This window comes from Carcharodon carcharias, chromosome 3 (genome assembly GCF_017639515.1).
Source record: "Carcharodon carcharias isolate sCarCar2 chromosome 3, sCarCar2.pri, whole genome shotgun sequence".
Taxonomy (NCBI): Eukaryota; Metazoa; Chordata; class Chondrichthyes; order Lamniformes; family Lamnidae; genus Carcharodon; species Carcharodon carcharias.
In genome coordinates this window covers 160,146,962-160,166,847 of record NC_054469.1, presented here as the reverse complement: position 1 = coordinate 160,166,847, position 19,886 = coordinate 160,146,962, and the positions used below count along the sequence as shown (strand labels likewise).

Here is a 19,886-nt window from a genome sequence, read left to right as displayed (position 1 = left end):
TTAGAGTTAGAATCATGAATGACTATGAAGAAAATAATAGCTATAAGAGAATTGGCTTAAGTTTGGACAGATTTGGGAACTTAAATGTTCCTGTTACAACATTTTGAGTAATATGAAGGTAAAAAGCAGGTATGGATTGGTAGTGTTAGTAAAAGATTCTGTCACAGAGCTGGAATTTAAGCATTTCCTACAGAGCGGTAAATGACTGGGTGGAATGCGCAAAGGAGTATGGCAAAAAGCCAAGGTATGACTTGGTGACATGGTTAGACAGGACTGGATTGGTAATGGTCAACATGTCACCAATTGTGATTCAAATTTTGGCGAAAGTCAAAGGGCTGAATTTTCCTGGCCCCCATGGTGGTAGGCATGGAGGCAGAGGTGGTGGGCACATGGTGCGGGAGTGAGGGGCTGGGTGTTAGAGCTGCATCTGGTCTGGACTTTCCCAGGGATGGGCAGTCAATTTACATGGGTTCAGGCCCCAATTAGGAGCCATTTTGCGGGCTTGTCGGTATTCTGCTACCAGCAGAGCTCCCCCGCCACGTGTGGAGGCAACCAGCCCCAAGGATCCAACCAGAGGAGTTACCCCTCCAATCCAAGTGGCCTACCACCTACCTATTGTGATTTATGGAATTTAGTTTTACACCTCTGAGGCACCCTCGAACTCTCTTAACTCCCTCACCAATGTCCAACTCTCCCAATGGGGTTGCCGAGACTCAGAGGTGCCGGCCCTCTGATTAGGCCAGTAGCAGATGCCAGTCCTCAGCCAATTCAATTTACTCCACGTGATATCAAGAAATGACTGAAGGCGGTGGGCCCTGACAACAGTCTGGTAGTAGCACTGAATTCCAGCCACGCCTCTAGCCAGGCTGTTCCAGTACAGCTACAGCACTGGCGTCTGCCTGGTGATGTTGAAATTTGTCCAGGCTGTCCGCAAAAAGCAGGACAAATCCAACCCATCCAATTACCAACCCATCAATCTTCCTTCAATCATCAGCAAAGTGATAGAAAGTGACATTGATATGGTGCTATCATTTTTTCCAGAAATAACCTGTGCAATGATGCTCAGTTTGGATTCTGCCAGGGCCACTCAGCTCCTGACCATATTAGAGCCTTGGTCCAAACATGAACAAAAGAGGTGAGGTGAAAGTGTCTGCCCTTGACATCAAGACCACATTTGACTGAATTTGGTATCAAGGAGCCTCAGCAAAACTGAAGTCAATGAGAATCAGGGAAGACTCGCCACCAGTTGGAGTCATATTTATCACAAAGAAAGATGGTTGTGGTCATTGGGGTCAATCATCTCAGTCCTTGGACATCACTACAGGAGTTCCTCAGGGTAGTTTCCTAGGCCCAGCCATCTTCAGCTGCTTATCCCCAGCTATCAACATCCTGAGGGTCACCATTGACCAGAAACTGAATTGGCCCAGTCATATAAACACTGTGTCTACAAGAGTAGGTCAGAGGCTGGGAATTCTGCAGCAAATAACTCCCCTCCTGAATACCCAAAGCCTATCGACCATCTACAAGGCAAAGTCAGGAGTGTGATAGAATACTCTCCACTTGTCTGGATCAGTGAGGCTCCAACAACATTCAAGAAACTCAACACCATCCAGGACAAAGCAGCCTGCTTAATTGACACCTTAAACATTCACTCTCTTCACCACCAACTTAAACATTCACCCCCTTCACAGTGGCAGCAGTATGTGCCATCTACAAGATGCACTCCAGCAACTCACCACAGCTCCTTCGAGAGCACCTTCCAAATCACCAACCTCTACCACCTAGAAGTGTTGCATTTCTGACTCCTTTATACAAACTCGTCAATCACACACAAAGGATTCGTAAACAATAAGTAGTTTGAAATATTTGAAGACTACAACTAATATATGTATTATATATATATTATATATATATATATACACACATTACAGGATAGCTCAACAGACAGGTCTACTCTAGGGATTCAGTAACTACCATTACTCACAGCAATGGCTGCAACCACTCACACACACCACTAACTGTCTGCTGGTCACATTCTGCTGTATATCCTGGTTCCTTGATAAATTGCCTATTCTCGTAAAGTGCTACCACAAAATCCTCTTTTTTCCCCATACATTATGAGTAACAATATATACACAGTGGAGTGGTTGAGAAAACTATTTACACAAAGGCTAGATCTCTGAACATTATTTAAGAGCTTAAGAGTCCATATAATAGTTTACTAATCTTCCCAGATTTTGTGATCTGAGATTGCAACTTATCACTTCAGTGTCCTTGACTTGTAGGTTTATTATCAGAGTGCTGGTTATTTTAATGATGGTCTTCCACAATTTCACTTCCCGAGTTCATCTTTGAATGTGGACTAGATGCAGTTGAAGTGCTGGGTATTATACGATTGTACAATTCCCTTAGCTAGTTTCTGTTTCTAATTAACATTGCCTCATTCGGTGTTGTGACCTTTAGGACCTAGGCTTACTGAACACGTCAGATATTTCTGCGGGTAAACAAGTTCCCTTGGTAGGCCCAACTTTTTGTCCTACATGTAGACTGGGCTGTTCCAGACCCGCATGTTGGTCGCATTCTCCCTTGTTTTTTGAGAGGTTTTTCCTGTATTCCTGAGAATTTAGGTAATGGCTTGGCAAGGTTGTCCTAACCTGCCTCCCAAACATGTTTTCCGTTGGTGACTGTAAGCCCATGTTTACGGGTGTCGCCCTCAGGTGTAACATGGCAATTCAGAGATTTTATTTTGTTTCTCTGCACTTCATAATTAATGCATTAATGGTGCAGACTGTTCACTTGGCAAGACTGTTAGACCTGGGATAATGTGTTGAGGCGGTCACATGATTTATACCCCATTTAGCACATATGTCCCTAAAAGGTCTACCAGTATTTTGTGGCCTGTTGTTCCGCTCATTGTGTCTGCCATGGACAGAGTCGAGGTATCCTTCAATTGTCTGTTGATTGGCAACTTGGAAAAATAATCAGTAATTAGGGCCAGAATTTTCTGCCCCTGTTGTTGCAGGCGTCATGGCAGCATGAGCAGACAATTTGGTGAGAAGGCCAAAAATTGGTTTTACACTGTTGTGAAACCAGTTTGTGATCGCCCTCTTCGCCCGTCAATGGCAGGCCACGTTTCCCACCACCGCGCGTTGGGAACATCATTTTCATACATTTGCATCTAATTATAAGCCCTGTTCACCAGAACCATCCCTCCATGATGGATCATCTGGGCACATCGACGTGGTTGCACACTGACATGTTTCACAACTGTACATAAGCGACATGCACCTGGCAAGCTGCACTTCGCTTGGGACTTCAAGATTTGTTTCCCTACCTTTCTTCAGGCAGCACTCATCGTCATCAGTGCCAGGCTTCGCAGACAGCACCATTTCTCTTTTAGGGGGGCTTACGGGCAGGTTTCTACCTACCAGACCAGCCGTAAGGTGGCATTGGCTTTTCAATTGCTGCAGGGCTAGGGCTTGCTTGGGGAAGGGGGAGAAGTGGCCTCAGGCAAGGGAAAAGGCTGCAGGTTGAGGGCTATTCTGGGGGAGGGGGCTATCTCAGGGTGTGTGTGGGGCACATGTTGATCTGTGAAGTGGCCTCAAAATGGGTGATGTCTGAGGAGGCAGTCTCCAGAAGAGATGAGGCCAAATGGTGATGTGAATGTGTGAGAGAGAGTGATGATGCCCCTTAGCTGGCAGCGAGTGAAATGCCAGTGTTACGAATGAGAGAATTTAAGCAAGTTGTATTTGTGAGTGTTAGGAATGTGTTTTACCTTTTAAGTTTAAGTTTGATTTGTATTTCTGTATTTATGTGTTCAGAAAGGGAGTACTTGAGTTTTAGTTTTTCTTTAAAAGATGTCTGCATTTTAATGAGGTTTACTCATTGAAGGAGAGTTAAAACAAACACAAGGCAGAAAAAACTGTGCTGTTGCCTAGTAACAAGGGTACAAAGAGGGAGGCCCCACGCAGACATAAAGAAACCAAAAGCAGTTTGAGTTGAGTTAGTCATAACGCTCTAAGGTGAAGGGAGCAGTTTAAGTCTCTCTCTAGTTGGCATACTAGCAGCTCCAGGAATATCGCTAAACTGGCCTCACTGCCAGCAAGTGTCAGCTGAAGACCCCCATTTGATCACACTGTTAGTACCCAAAGCCCACTTGAAAATTCTGTCCAAAATGTCGTCACAATCATCCATAATAAGGTTGTGCATTTAGAAGCCTCTGTTCACAAGTGACTGGATATTCTGAAAGGAAATATGGAAAGGGACAGTTGGTGATGGTTTCTGATCACTTATCAGAAGGTTGATGGTGGGTGAAACAAATGACACAGGAAGGAGACTAGTAAGGATAGCCCGCAATGAGGAAGCTGGGTGGGAGAGTGGACTGGACTGAGGATAAGACAATTAAGGCTGTGGTTCTTAAGTGACAGTTGTTAGAGAATGTCATGAGAGGCGCAGAGTAAGGCTTGCTCTGCATTGATTGACAGCCAAAGAGAAAGAAGGGTTGCACATTTCCATATCCATTGGAGCTGTGATTGGCATAAAACCTGTGCAAAATAAGAGTAATCTGCTTAGTGGTAGGTATGGGTGGGGTCAGGAGAAACTCAAGATAGGTGAGAGGGACAAAATGAAAGATAGAATAGTTGCATGAGATGAAAGAGAAGATGGAGGCCTAAAGGATGAAAGGAAAAATAGAAGAAGTGACCTTCAGTCTGGAACCACAGCGTACTTGTAAATGGGTATGAAGGGAATTCTGGGTTGCACAGGTATCGCAGACATGATACAACACATGTAATGATCAGGAACTGAAGGTAAGGAGGAAACAATATGAAATACAGTAAAATCTCAATGAGTTGAATCCCACGGTATCTGTCTCTAAATTTTTGTTAATAAAGCTTTGTAATAGCTCAGGCCCCATTCCCACATGAAATATATATAACCTGATATGCAAACAAACGCAGTCTATGACAAAAACAACAGATTCGAATGCCGAATGAAAACATAGTAAAGCAGTAAATGTATGAAAAAGTCTTGATAAGATTTGTTCACACCTTGACCTTGATAAAGGCTGGGCCTTTGCATTGAATCTGTAATCTTTTTCTGCTTAGCATACTGTTTTCGGTCATGCGCTATATCCTCAATGCAACTAAACATGTTTTCAGTGCTTTTGTGCTGCTGTGCAAAATCCCACAGCATCTCTACATTGTGGCATCGGTGAGGGAAACAGTCGGGTGAACGGGCAGGCATTCGTTGGCCTTTTCAGGGTCATCGGGCTCCTCGGTTGAAGAACTTACTGAAACTACAAAGGCGTCATCTGGCAGTTCCCTTGTGCATCGTACGGCGCCACTCACCTCCGTGTAAGATTCCATGGTTAGTTCTGCTGCAATTTCCATACTGGACTCCCGCAACCAAGCAAAGAGTGCCTCATCACCAGGTTGCTTGGCCTCACCCTGCTCTATGTCACCCTCAAAGCCTTATGCAGTAGTAACGTGTTTGAACCCAGCATGGTAGAAGCAACTGGCAATTGTGGCTTCCATCCTTTTTCTTCATGAACATGACCTTTAATATAGTTGAATTGTACTCCAGCTTCTTATTGATGCCCTTGATAGCCTCAGGATTCAGCCACTCAGTGGGGAGGCAGTGTGGTGTTGTCACTGGACAAGTAATTCAGAGACCCAGGGTAAAGCTCCGGGGAAACTAGGCTTGAATCCCATCATGGCAGATAGTGAAATTTGAATTCAATAAAATTATGAAATTAAAAAGCCTAATGATGACCATGAAACCATTGCTGATTGTTGTAAAAGCCCATCCGGTTCATTAATGTCATTTAGGGAAGGAAATCTGCTCCTTACCTTGTCTGGCCTACATGTGACTCCAGATCCACAGCAATGTGTTTGACTCTTAAATGTTCTCTGAACAAGGGCAATTAGGGATGGGCAATAAATGCTGACCTATGACACCCACATCCCATGAATGAATAAATAAAAAAAATTACCCCCTGATCCATTGACTGACACCTGGACATGGCATTGGGATGCAAGGGCAACAGTTTCATGCTCTTCAGACCAGTGATATCTGGGCGCAGATGCCTGTAATGATTACAATATTCTTTTTCTTTTGTTGAGACATTTTGACTAGTTTCCCGACTCACGCCTCAAAAATGTTGGAGGTTATCCTGATGGTTTTGTTAGCCTTGTAGTTTGTGGGTAGTGACTTGACATTCACAAAGAAGTGGGCTTCTTGGAATTTCCTATCACAAGAAGTGGCAGCTTTTTGGTACTATCAGTGTTGGTGCAGACCACAGCAGTGTTTCTTGCTCCACTTTCCACCATTATATATTTCACTTTTAACTATCAAAGATTGGACTGGCAAAAGATAGCTAAACAGTCCAGTTTCATTTGCATTAAAAATGTTTCTTGGTGCATGCTTGTTCAAGCCATGAGCAAGACCATTTTGGAGCCAATCGAGTGTCATTGCTGCCAAACCGCACCCTCACCGCTACCATATGCAAGACACTGCCGTATTATGAGTCCATTGCTGTAGGTGAACTCGATGTGGCCCAGCACTTTTGCCAGAGCAACTCCCCTTTTCCTGCAGGATTGGACGAGAGATGGCAACATTCTCTGCTCAGGCTACCTTGAACCACATTAGCAGAGCTTCTTCACCATCAATAGAGACAGCTGTTTTCATCCTCTTCCTTGCTGGAGAGAATGCCTGTATGTTGGACTGTTCCAAGATGTTTGTCTTATGCTTCATAATGGTGGACAAGCTTGATGGCAGAATCTCCCACTCCTTTGCCATGTCTGTTTTCTGCTTTGTTTTATGGTTTTCCACTTGCTGTATTAACTTTGCCTTCTCTCCAATCAACAACACTTTTAAATTTTTTCATAGGCTTAGCCATACTCGCAGGTTTTGCATGTCCTTTTACAGGGCAGTCTTATGTCAAATGATGGCTTGCCTAGCACCCTGTGGTTTCATGCTCTTGTGTGGTCAAACCCTGATCTGATTGGTCAGTGCTGCCATATTTCCAGCTTAGACAAGTTTTGCTAATCCAATGTTGGCTGTGCGGAATTTTGGCTTATCACAGGCATTATGGGGTTTGCTATTCTGCCGGCGGGAATGGCTGATGACTTCGACATGACCGGAATTGCTTGTCTCCTGAGTTTGACTCATCGCAATTTCACTGTAGTTTCAAATTTACGTCTGAAAATCAAGAGGTTGTGTAGGATGAATCCCACTTGAAGAAAGGGTGGGAGAAGGTAACAACTGATGATGGAGAAAGGTCTGGGTTTGCAGTAAGTAGTGGAAAGGAGGTAGATCCAGAAATCACTGCCAAAACAGTGCATCAGCTGAAGCACTTAACATTGTATTGATTTATTTGATTTTTATTTTTAAGTTGATTCAGAGAACTCAGGATGAGCAGAAGGTCAAGCAACATCGTGTCCAGCATCATTATAGAGGGGATAGTAGTTCTTCCCCCTGTGCACCCTATTGTCATTGTAAATCTGCAGGTAAAATGTATGCAACCTAAGGAGTATGGAGACAGGTAAGGGTTTGGTGGCTTGTGATTGTGCCACAATCGTTGGGTTTCAATCATTAACCTAGCACCAGCAGAATGCTACTGAATTTGACCCCTTCCATGGCAATAACAGTGTTGCCCCAAGGAATTTGTAGCCATCTCCTCATTGGATGTTGTTGCTTCAGCTTGGGAGTTTTCCCTTCCAGTGTCCAGCTTCTAGCAGGGGCTGTGTGTTATTTTCCACTACAACAGATTAAGTAACTTAAAGTGAAGGCTAGTAATTAATGACTGTGTGCCAAGAATTTAAAATATGGCAGTATCATACTATTAAAGTGTAAGAATCAGTTTTAGCGTTATGCATGTAAGTAATTGATGTTGGAAAGGTAGCCATATACAAGATTGTGAGTTAGTTCCCATTTTATCAGAGTGCATTGAGAAAGTTTAGCTGTACAGCTGTTACTTTGGAAAGTAAAGAATGTTTGTTGCCCAAGGAAGAAATAGAAGGCCAAATAAACCTTTTCTTGACCATAAGATATTTTGAAAGATGAAATTAAATGTGACCTTTTCTGCTTGCTATATGAGTAATTTCCTGAGCAGCATGTCAAAAGTGGCTCATAAATCAATTTTACACAACGACTTTATAATCAAATTAGCCTTTTCAGTTTGCAATTGTTATGAACTTGGGAACCTTCCCCCACTAAAAAGAAGAAATACTCCCTCTTTAATGTTACAGATAAAACAAATGCTACAATGCTTACATTTTGACCTGAACAAACTGAGGCAGCAGACAAAATCATCAATTTTAGCTCTCAAAAGAACTAACCTTGGGAGCATCTGAGGAACGAACAGTGAACACTTGTCAAATGTGTTTGAAAAAAGAGAAATTCTGAGGAAATAATTCTTTATTATTGCATTAAGCATTGGTGGATGACTCCCTCTGCTCAGAGCAACAAGAATGATTTACAAATGCACAATAGATAAACTGGAAACAATTGAATATCTTTATATTCCTCACAAAATTATGAATGTTAAAAGTTAGTAAATTTCCATATTTTTTCAAATCAACAAACTATTACCCTACAAATTATAGCCAAATCAAAGATCAATTAGTAGATAGATGATAAAATGGTAAGGATACTTTTCAAACTAAAATTTATCAGAATGAAAGAGGACAGGTTAGAAAATGCATTATTATTTTTTAAAACATATTTAGAATATCTACTATATATTAAAAATAGTAAGTGGTTTTCAAGTTCTAACAGTGCTGCATCAATAGACGACACCTGCAATGGAACATTGGCTGGATTTTCTGGAACATCAGGCTTGGAGGCAAGGAGGGAGTGAAAAATTGCATGTGGCACAGAGTCCTGACGTCACCATGCCAGGTGCAGATCCAGGTGTATGGCAAGTCAAGTGGCAATGGTCCGTGCTTTCGAAGAAGAGGTGACTAGGTTGTAGTTAAAGTGATCAAAGTGAGAATTGAAAGGTATTTTACAGGCCCATTCCAATTTTTTCAGAAAGTGCCCAGGGCTCATGGGGCGTTGGAGCCTTGGCAGGTATATCAGAGTGGCAACAGGGCAGGTCAGGTCATTGCTGCATTCAGCAGCCATTGGGTGAGACTATTTCAGTGGAAGGCTGGTGCATCACAGCCAGGTTCGCATTGTAGAGATGGAGTTCAGGCGACAGTGCTTTGGGGTCGAGCATCCATAGTGCAATCTAGCTGCTGATCTTGAGAGGGAATGGGATGGATGTTTGGAGAAGGATCTGGGGGAGTGGTCCTTGAGACTGGCAGTGCCCACCTGCCATCGGCATCATTCACTCAGAAGGTGGGTCCTACAGTGAGGAGGAGAACCTAATTTGGGTGGGAGGGATGCAGACACAGGGATCCGGGCAGCAACAACTTCATGGTTACCTGAGGGACAACCTTGGGATAACGAAGCAGCAGAAGGCCACAAAGGGGACTGCTAGCAGGCTTCAGCTCAGAGCAAAAGGTACCTTGTATCAAGGATATACAGACAGAGAATGAGCTATCTCCAAACATCAGAGCAGTAGTGTTGCAGAAGATTATCCCTCTCAGGAGAGGCCATCAAAGATCTTTGTGCCATGAAGAAGAGTTGAGCCGCATTGGCATTGATGTCAGTGCTGGTGAAGGTAACCATGGCCCTTAACCTTTATGCCCCAGTTCAATCTAGGGGCCCATTGGAGACCTGTGTGGTATCTACCAGTTGGCGGCACATCACTGCATCTTCAGGAGGGCCAGCCAATAGACCCATTATCACACTGTTCCAGGCGGTCAGTCTGTGAGAGTCAAAGGATTCTGTGCCATCACTGGATTTCCCCTGGTGCAACCAAGGTAAACAGCAATAGTAGAGCGTGAAAGTGGATCTTTATTCGACTGGAAGGATTATGTGGGGAGAATCATCTGAATCATATATATAAAAGTGTCTCCTGAGTCTCCCTACCGCATTTGTCAATATGCCCTCCAAGTGGCCCCTTATGTCTTACTGGATGCTGTAGATGATTATTAACTTCCCCATCATCCTCCTCATCTGAGGCTGTCTCATGCTCCACTAATTCTTTATTAGCCAGGGCTAACCCCTCTGTAGCGCCAGATTGTGTAGACCACAATCCAGGAGACCCTTGCTGACAAAAGAGATGGGTGAGGAACTGAGGGAGACTCCAGGTGCCTCGTTCACCTTTCACCTTGCCTCTGCTCCCTTCAGCTCATGGACAAGGGGGTGGCATGTAGGTATCTCCAGCATCTACTGGATATGGGGCTCCAGTGAGTTGCTAATATCTCTATGGAGGAGACCATATGCACAGAGGAAAATGGCAGCACTCATGGCCTGGATGGACTCCTCCACCATTTGAGCCAGGATGTGCATTCCCTCCGAAATCCCCAGTAGACCTTTATACACCTCATGCTGAACTTTAAACCTCCAAACACAAGCCTCCAGAATTGACAGGTGTTCAGATCGATGTTTGTACAGTGGAGACATGAACACAATCCCTCATGCTTGCCTAAGGCTCCTTATATCTGCCCATGAATCTATTCACCCTCTTGTGACTGCACTTCGGCTTCATTGTCCATGATGTTGCCCACCATATTGCCCTTACAACGTAAAAGCCTCCTCTTCTTTGGCATTAGGATCACTGGAAATGGGACACTGCCACAGGTGTGGGCACTTTTCTTTGTATTGTGGGGGCTCTTTCACTGCAGGATCACGGAAGAGGAATGTCCGTTGCCCCACAAAGTACAGCAACAGTAGCCACTGACTTTAGGGCAACTGGAATGTATGTAGCATTGGGTCACTCTGGAGCAATCTTGTGACCTTGTGGTCACCGGTGCCAGTCTCACTTCTCCTGACAGAGCTGAATCCATTCCTTTCACAGGAGATACTGCAGCCTCCCCACATTGCCACCAACATGATAGGCTGTCCCTCCCCAGAAGTCACTACCTCATATTTATCCATTTACTGACCTCTAAGAGTGTTAAAGTGTTAGTTACTCAGCCTGGCGGAAAGGAGAAAGTCTTTGACATGCTTGCAGCACTGCAGCCAAGTTCTCCAACCATCCCACACGTGCTGACCTCCCCTGCAATCTCCAACCAGGTTTGCTAGGTTAGGTCAAAAGGTCTCTTCCTTCTCTACCTGAGCAAGAGGTCCTACTGGCTTTCTCGAGTAGCCAGGAGGAGAACGTGCAGGGAGATGTCATTGAACGGTGGGGCCACCCAGGATCTTGCCATGCTGACAAGCATCTCTTCCCTCAGTTACTCACTATGCTTGCCTCACTGACCTCTTAGCCTTCTCTCACTGGCCGGGCTGGACTGCTGGCTAGGGGCCTTGATGGGATGGCTAGCTGGAGTGATAAAGCTGTTGTTGGGATGGCTAGTTGGAGTGAGTGGTTCTGGTGCTGACAGTCCCTTAAAGATGGTAGCAGCACATCCGCACATCAGTACATCACCATGGCTGCTGCCTTATTCTCTACCTCCAACCACTGAATGATCGATCCCCCATCCTGTCGGCCATTAATTGGCTGGCTGCCGCAAGATTTTGGTGAATTGGGAACTGGAATGGGAGCGTCATCGCCACCTGCTTCCAACCCCGCCTACCTTTACTTACTTTAAAATTTCTGGCCATTATGTGAGACATTGACTATAGAGGGCTGTCGTCTAACAATACATGGCATCCATTTCTGAATTCTCATTAGTGCAGCAACATTGCATACCTGAAAAGCACCTTAGTATTGGACCTTTGAGATTACCACAAACAAGTGTTAGAAGCCTATAAAACATTGCCATATGAATGAAATGGATTAGCAGAAACTATTTTTGAAATCGTTCTGTGTGCACTCCTGATTGCCATTTTCACTGATTTTTTTTCTCCCTAGTATGCGACTCTTGCTTCTGCTGCTTAACAGTGATGTCTTTGTTTGTGGCCATTCAGGCCATTCATTGCCACCTTGTATGTTTTCCCTCATCCTCCCAAAGTATTTTCTCTGTGCACCAGCACTCTTGAGTTACTGGTCTTCTGCTATCTTTCTCAAATAATGGGTGAAGGAACCCAATCTGAGCCCCGACAGCTACTAGCATGATTTTCAGATTCATAATTACCTCCATTTTTAAAATGAACTTGGCTTCTTATCTAAGTTTTGCAACAAGCAATGTTCAAAATTACCTTGAAAATTAGTTGCATGAAGTGAATATAGAAAATCAAATTATGGTTCAGCTCTTTCAGTTTCTAGATTGTTGTACCCCAGAGGTACCCTGGAAGATGTGCTGGTGTGGAGGGGGGGCGGGTGGTGGTGGTGGTGGGGGGGGGGTGGGGGGGGTTGGCGGGGTGGGGGGGGGGGTGCCTCAGAAGGCCCCATGCAAGGACTACACGGGAATTGCCTGGGAAGTTTCAACTTCTGTTGGGCAATTACTCTGCAACTGGAACCCTCCGAAACCCCAGTAAAAGTCCACAGTTCCAACTTACTGAGCAGAATAATTTCAATCAAATTGAAAGAAAAAGCGTATAATTCCGTAAAGATGAGTGGCATGTCAGGAAATTGGACAGACTATGACGAACAGCAAAGAATGACTAAACGATTAATAAGGAGGGAGAAATTAGAGTATGAGAGAAAGCCAGCTGCAAATATGAAAACAGATAGTAAGAGTTTCTGCAGATGCTTAAAAAGGAAACAAGTAAGCAAAGTGAGCATTGGTCCTGTAGATAGTGAGTCTGGGGAATTAATAATGGAAAATAAGGAAATGGCGGATGAACTGAATTGATAGTTTGCATCTGTCTTCATTGTAGAGGATACAAATAACATTCAAGTAATAATCATAAATCAGGAGGTAAAAGGGAAGGAGGAACTTAAAACAATGACGATCACCAGGGAAATGGTACTGAGAACATTATTAGAACTAAAAACTGACAATTCCCAGGTCCTGATGGACTTCATCCTACGGTCTTAAAAAAGTGACTGCTGAGATAGTAGAAGCATTGGTTTTAATTTTCCAAAAATCTCTCGGTTCTGGAAAGGTTCCATCAGATTGGAAAATAGTGAATGTGATTCCTTTATCCAAGAAAGGAGGGAGACAGAAAGCAGGAAACTGCAGGCCAGTTAGCTTAGCATGTGTCAAAGGGAAAATGCTAAATTCTATTATTAAGGAGTTTATATGGACTTCAGGGATTCAAGAAGGCAGCTCACCACCAGCTTCTCAAGGGCAATTGGGGATGGCCAATAAATGCTGGCCTAGCCAGCGATGTCCATCCCATGAATGAATGAAAAAGACAAATATAGCAGGGTACTTAGAAAATCTCAATGCAGTCAGGCAGACTGGTTTTGTGAAAGTGAAATCATGTTTGACTAATTTATTGGAGTTCTTTGAGGAAGTGACAAGCAACATGGTTAAAGAGGAACCCCTGGATGTGCTGTACTTAGGTTTCCAGAAGGCATTTGACAAGGTGCCCCATCAAAAATTACTATGCAAAATAAGAGCTTACAGTGTAGGGGCAACATATTAGCATGGTTAGAAGATTGATTTGGCAACAGGAAACAGAGAGTATGCATAAATGGATCATTTTTGGATTGGCAAGGTGTGACAAGTGGAGTGCCACATGGACCAGTGCTGGGGCCTCAGCTATTGTCATGACCAGCAATTGTAGCCCCAAATTATTTACGAACATATTCATTTAAGTAACTCATGTATTTTTTTAAAAAAGGACTTGCAAGCAAAAGCTGCCTGAGACTATAAAGTAACCACTTGCTTGAAAATTCCTATGTGGATTACACTTGACCAATTAGCCCAAAGAACGAATGTTGCACCTAAAAATGTGTCAAGGCCTACTTCAGAGAGAGACACTTCAAAGGAAAAGATGCAATGCGAAAACTGAACTGTAATCTCCTGTGGTTGTGGAGATAATGGAGGCTGATTACCACTCAGCAGAGACCATCTCCTGTGAGTTATACCCCAGGTCGTGGACATGATGTGAATTGAAAAGAAAGTTGATCTGGGTGAAGGACGTTTATTTTTTCCCTTCCAGGAGTACACAAGAAAAGGTGTTAAAAGCCAACTGCAACCCTGCTCTCTGTGTGCTAGTGTTGGTGTTCCAGGCCTGGTGTGTGAGGGTGTGCTGTGAAGGTCACAGCTGAAGAATATTGACTAGGCGTCCCTGTGCTTGCAGGTAAAAAAAAGTCCTTTCTTCCTGATTGCTGGAAGCAAGTCACAAGTCAGCAAAGCCACAGTCGAAAAGGAAGCAGGACAACTCCTTTCAGCTAATCTACAGAAACAAGAATCTCCAAACCAACTGCTCAACTGCCTAAAGTCAGTTCTACTGGAATCGTTCAATTTAACAGCTGCAACGTTTCATTGTCTGCTCCTCTTGGACTAGCCAAAGACTGGTTCATATATCTTCTTTCTAACCTTTATTTCTGGGCTCACTTCTCATTTTTAACCTTTGTGTATGTGTGTTGCATTTTTATTATTTTTTCTTGCGTTTTAGTAACGAATAAACTCACCTTTTCTTTGACTCAAGAAAGCTTGGTTAAATTGGTTCCTTTTAAAACATAAATACAGTTGGACTGGGAAAAGATAACCACGAGGAAAGGGATCCTTTTTAAATAAACCTTGTTGTGGCCAACTGAGGGTTTGAATAAAGAAAGGGAGCCAGTTCATCCCTTATCACCGGGGAGCATAACAATTTGGGATACCTTGTCCGGGATCAGAACAAATTGGGAGAATCTCACCTGGGGACCACTTGTAACAATATTTGCAATTTATATCAATGATTTAGATGAAGGGACCCAATATATGGTTGCTAAATTTGATGGTTATACAAAGGTATGTAGGAAAGTAAGTCGTGAAGATGACATAAGGAGTCTGCAAAGATAGGTTAGTGAGTGGGCCAAAATTTGGCAGATGGAAAATAAAATGGGAAAATGTAAACTTGTTCAATTTGGTAGGGGGAATAGAAATGCAGAATATTATTCGAAAGGAGAGAGATTGCAAAACTCTGTGGTACAGAGAGATCTGATGTCCTGGTACATGAATCACAAAAGACTTGTATGCAGGTACAGCAAGTGATTAGGAAAGCAAATGGAATATTGTCATTTATTGTAACATTAAAGTTTGGATGATTTGTGACAGTTGTACAGGCCATTGGTGAGGCCACATCTGGAATACTGTGTATAGTTTTGGCCTCCTTGTTTAAGAAAGGATATAAATACATTAGAAGGAGTTCAGAGAAGGCTCACGCAACTGATACCAGGGATGGGGGCCGTATCTTACGAGGAAAGGTTGGACAGGCTGGGCCTGTGTCCATTGGAGTTTTGAAGATTGAGAGCTGATCTTGTTGAAACATATAAGATCCTGAGGGGTCTTGACAGGGTGGATGCTGAAAAGATGTTTCTCCTTGTGGGAGAAGCTAGAACTAGGGGACACAGTTTAAAAAGTAAGGGGTATCCCATTTAAGATGGTGGTGAGGAGAAGTTTTTTCTCTCAGAGGGTCGTGAGTCTGTGGAACTCTCTTCCCCAGACAGTGGTGGAGGCAGGGTCATTGAATATTTTTAAGTCAGGTTAGATAGGTTCTTGACTATCAAGGGAGTCAGAGGTTATTGGGGGTAGGCGGGAACATGCAGCCATAAACTTATTGAATGATGGAGCAGGCTCAAGGGGCCGAATGGTCTACTCCTGCTCCTAATTCATCTGTTGTATAGTTACTGAGGAAAGGTTAGACGGATTAAACCCAGTTCCATCTCCTAGGTAACTAAGCTACTGATCAATCCCCGGCGCCCGTGCCCCCCACCCCCGCCATTGGATCTTCCACCTACACCCCCTGACCAACCCGCCACCCTGTGACTACCCTCCCAACCCCCACACAACCTTCTGACACCTTGACTACCCTCCCAATCCCCCAGCTACTCCCCCCTTTGCCACCTGACCACCCAACTACCTCCTAACTTCCAATTAACCTCCCACCCCACATCTGCCCTCCTGAACCAGCCCCGACCACCTTCGCCAACCCCCCAACTACCCCCAACCCCCAACTACACCTCAATCACTAATGACGCTCCTGACCCCCCCCGACCACCCCCCGCTACATCCCCGACAACCCTCCACCCCCAACGCTCCTTTGACTACCCCACCAACTATCTGACTACCCCCCTAACCACTCCCCCATGACTGCCTGTCTAAACCCCACTCCCAACCCACCCTAACCCTTCAGCCACTTACCTTACACACTTACCTTCTTTCCATAGCTTGTCAAAGTGGCTGGGACATTTAAACTTACTGGAATACGGCAGCTAGTGCCATAAAAAGGAGGTGCGGTTTGTCTTCCCCGACACTCCTAAACTACGAGGGAAGGACTCCAGGAGAAGGTACGCTCCCCATTTCTTTGCAGGACCACGTTGGAAGTCTGGGCAAGAAATGTGGAGCTCCAGTCTAAAGTAAGAAAATAGGGGCAAGGTGACAATCCGATGATGATTATCACTCCACGGAAGATTTGGCCCTATTTATTTTTTCATGCCTGCATGCACATGAAAGAAATGGGATAGGATAATAAAAGAGTCTTAATTTAAAACAAATTTCACAAGAAAAAGAAGGAAACAATATGGGAACATAAATTAATAAAGGATAGTAGATGGAGTGAAAGAAAAAAGTTAATGGTTAAGATGTTTTTGCTTAATGCTGCACTTGCATCTTTTCTTTCTCCCTGTATCTGACAGATTATAACCAGAAACAATTGTGATTGTTTTTCATTATTTTTAGACTTGTGGACTTCAAATTCTCCTTTTGCACCACAATAGAAGGTATTTGCTTGTGTAACACGATTGCATGGAAGAAATTAGGCAAAAAGCATAGTTCCTTATCTACATAGGGCTCAATTTTAACTCATGCAGAACACATCCACCTATACAGAGTTAAAACCAGGCCCTATATCTCCCCAACCTGCTAGTCAGATCAATGTTACAAAAGCTTAACTTTTTTTCACTTGTTAAGGTGAGCACACCGAGGAGTGCCCATTTTTTTTAATACTGTTGTAGGACAGATTGCTAGACTGCTATGTGACCCTCCAAGCCCTTTGAGCACTGCTATCTACAGCCATGAGAGCAGCAGTCTGAGCCTTAATGGCAAACTGTGCTTGTTGGCAATAAGCTGAGATTTCATGATGTCCAAGCTTCCACTGTAGCTCTTAGATTTTGGATGGCTTCCACTTCTGTTGCAATCGAAGCTGAAATGTTGGCTATCAGACACTGCATTATGGTTAGGTTCACAAGTATTCTCATGGGGTTGAGTACCACTCCCATGCTTGGAAAGAATGGGTTCTGAGTTCTGCATGAAGCTCTATGCTGAGCTGGTGCTAGGCTCCTCCCTGCTCCTTGACAGTGGTAGCAGGCTTTCTGGGACGCCTGCCATGGTGCTGAGGATTTCATTGTGCATGCCCATTGGCCTTTTATTGTTCACTGCCCCATGAAAATCTTCATCTGAGTCCTATGTAACAGAGCCCATCTGCAGCCTTGCCCTCAGGAGAGTTGGCCCTTCAGCTGGCCTTTTCCCCACCCTGGCCATAGATTACTTGTGCCTTGTGACTCACTGGATGCAGATCCCATCTCAATACATCCCTCAAAAGTACATGCATTGTTGGTATTTGAACTGGTGGCCATCACTGTGAGATCAATTGATAGTGTTTGTTCATCTGTGTCCTGCCCCTCTTGAACTTCATGCTCCTGTACCAGTATTTGGCCAAGTGCCAGTTCTTGGGTATCTGAAAGGAGAAAGGCAGAAGGCTAGGTTGTGGTGAAGGAAAGGGGGAAAGTCAAGAGATACATGCTTTTTTTTGTTCGTTCATGGGATGTGGCCGTTGCTGGCTGGCCACCATTTATTACCCATTGCCGTTGAGAAGATGGTGGTGTGCTACTTTCTTGAACTGCTGCAGTCCATGTTTTGTAGGAACACACACAGTGCTGTTAGGAGGGGAGTTCCAGAATTTTGATGCAGTGACAGTGAAGGAATGACAATATAGTTCCAAGTCAGGACGGTATGTGCCCTAGACGGAAACTCCCAGGTCGTGGTGTTCCCATGCATCTGCTCCCCTTGTCCTTCTAGGTGGTAGAGGTCACAAGTTTAGAAGGAGCTGTCGAAGGAACCTTGGTGAGTTGCTGCAATGCACCTTGTAGATGGTACACCCTGCTACTACTGTACATTGGTGGTGGAGGGAGTGAATGTTTATGTGGATGGGGTGCAAATTAAGTGGGTTGCTTTATTCTGGATGGTGTTGAGCTTCTTGAGTGTTGTTGGAGCTGCACTCATTGAGGCAAGTGGAGTATATTCCATTGCACTCCTGGCTTGTGACTTGTAGAGGCGGACAGGCTTTTGGGGAGTGTGGAGGTGAGTTACACTCTGCAGAATCCCCAGCCTCTGACCTGCTCTTTTAGCCACAGTATTTATATGGCTGGTCCAGTTCAGTTAGCCTAACCTTATGATGATGATAGTGGGGGACACAGTGATGGTAATGTCATTGAATGTCACGGCGAAGTGGTTAGATCCTCTCTTGTTGTAGATAATCAATGCTTGGCATTTGTGTGGCACGAATGTTACTTCACACTTATCAGCTCAAGCCTGAATTTTGTTCAGGTCTTGCTGCATATGGACACAGAATGCTTCAGTATCTGAGGAGTCATGAATGGTGCTGAACATTGTGCAAACATCTGTGTACATCCTCACTTCTGATCTTATAATGGAAGGAGGGTCACTGATGAAATAACTGAAGATGGTTGGGGCTAGAATACTACCCAGAAGAACTCCTGCAGTGATGTTGTGGGACTGAGATGATTGACCTCCTACAACCACAACCATCTTCCTTTGTCCTTGGTATTACTCCAACCATTGGACGGATTCCCCGCTGATTCCCATTGAATTCAGTTTTGCTAGGGCTCCTTGATGCCACACTCAGTCAAAAGCTGCCTTGATGTCAAACACAGTCACTGCCACCTCAGCTCGAGTTCAGTTCTTTTGTCCATGTTTGGCCCAAGGCTGTAATGAGGTCAGGAGCTGAGTGGCCCAAACTGATCATCATTGAGCAGGTTATTGTTGAGTAAGTGCCACTTGATAGCACTGCCGACAACATTTTGCATCACTTTGCTGACGGTCAAGAGTAGACTGATGGGGCAGTAATTGGCTGGATTGGATTTGTTCAGCTTTTTGTGGACACCATCAGTACCTTTTATATCGGAAGAGACTGTGGGATGAAGGGCAAATGTGATGTGGAAAAATGGATAAGCTAGAAACATACCATCGCCCTCTATGGTTCAGCCCTGCCACTTGGAGACCACCATCTCCTCTATGGGAGTGAAGGCATATAGCCATGCCTGTGTCAAAATGGTTAGGTGTTGCTGTCTCTGGTTTCGTATCATTTTGTCCTCCATGAAAGAGGGAAATGTGTCAATGAGTGCGGTGCAATGTATTTGAATCATAAGTTGGTTCAATAATTAACATTCTGTGCAAAGCTGTGAGGTATGTGTGTGTGTGTATAGCTTGGAACAGTGCTAAGTGAGTGAAGGTGAGGAAAGGCTGTGAATGTTGCATATGAGTCCTGGTTGATAGAGAATGTTGATAGGTGTTTCAAGAGGGTGTGGTGAATGAAGCAGTGCACGAGGCAGGCAGTTTATTTCTAAGGTATGACATTTGATGATGCATTCACTGACCTCGCCCATTCATGTGAGTTCATTGAGATTTTTCCTGCATTGCATCCAGGCTTTCAGTGTTCAACTGCTTGCATTGTGAATGCTATCTGTTCCAATTTCCTTCTCAGTATGTGGAGTGCCTTGGGACCTCCTGTGGGTACAGATCCTCTCTCCTCCTGTTCACCTCCTGCACCAAGGA

At 44.2% G+C, this 19,886-nt stretch overlaps 1 protein-coding gene across 1 annotated transcript in view; it reads left to right on the top strand.

Moving 5' to 3' along the window:
- The window catches only part of LOC121276246 (adenylate cyclase type 2-like), a 504,535-nt gene that overhangs the window by 49,906 nt on the left and 434,743 nt on the right, over positions 1-19,886 (top strand). The gene's annotated exons all lie outside the window — the stretch shown is intronic.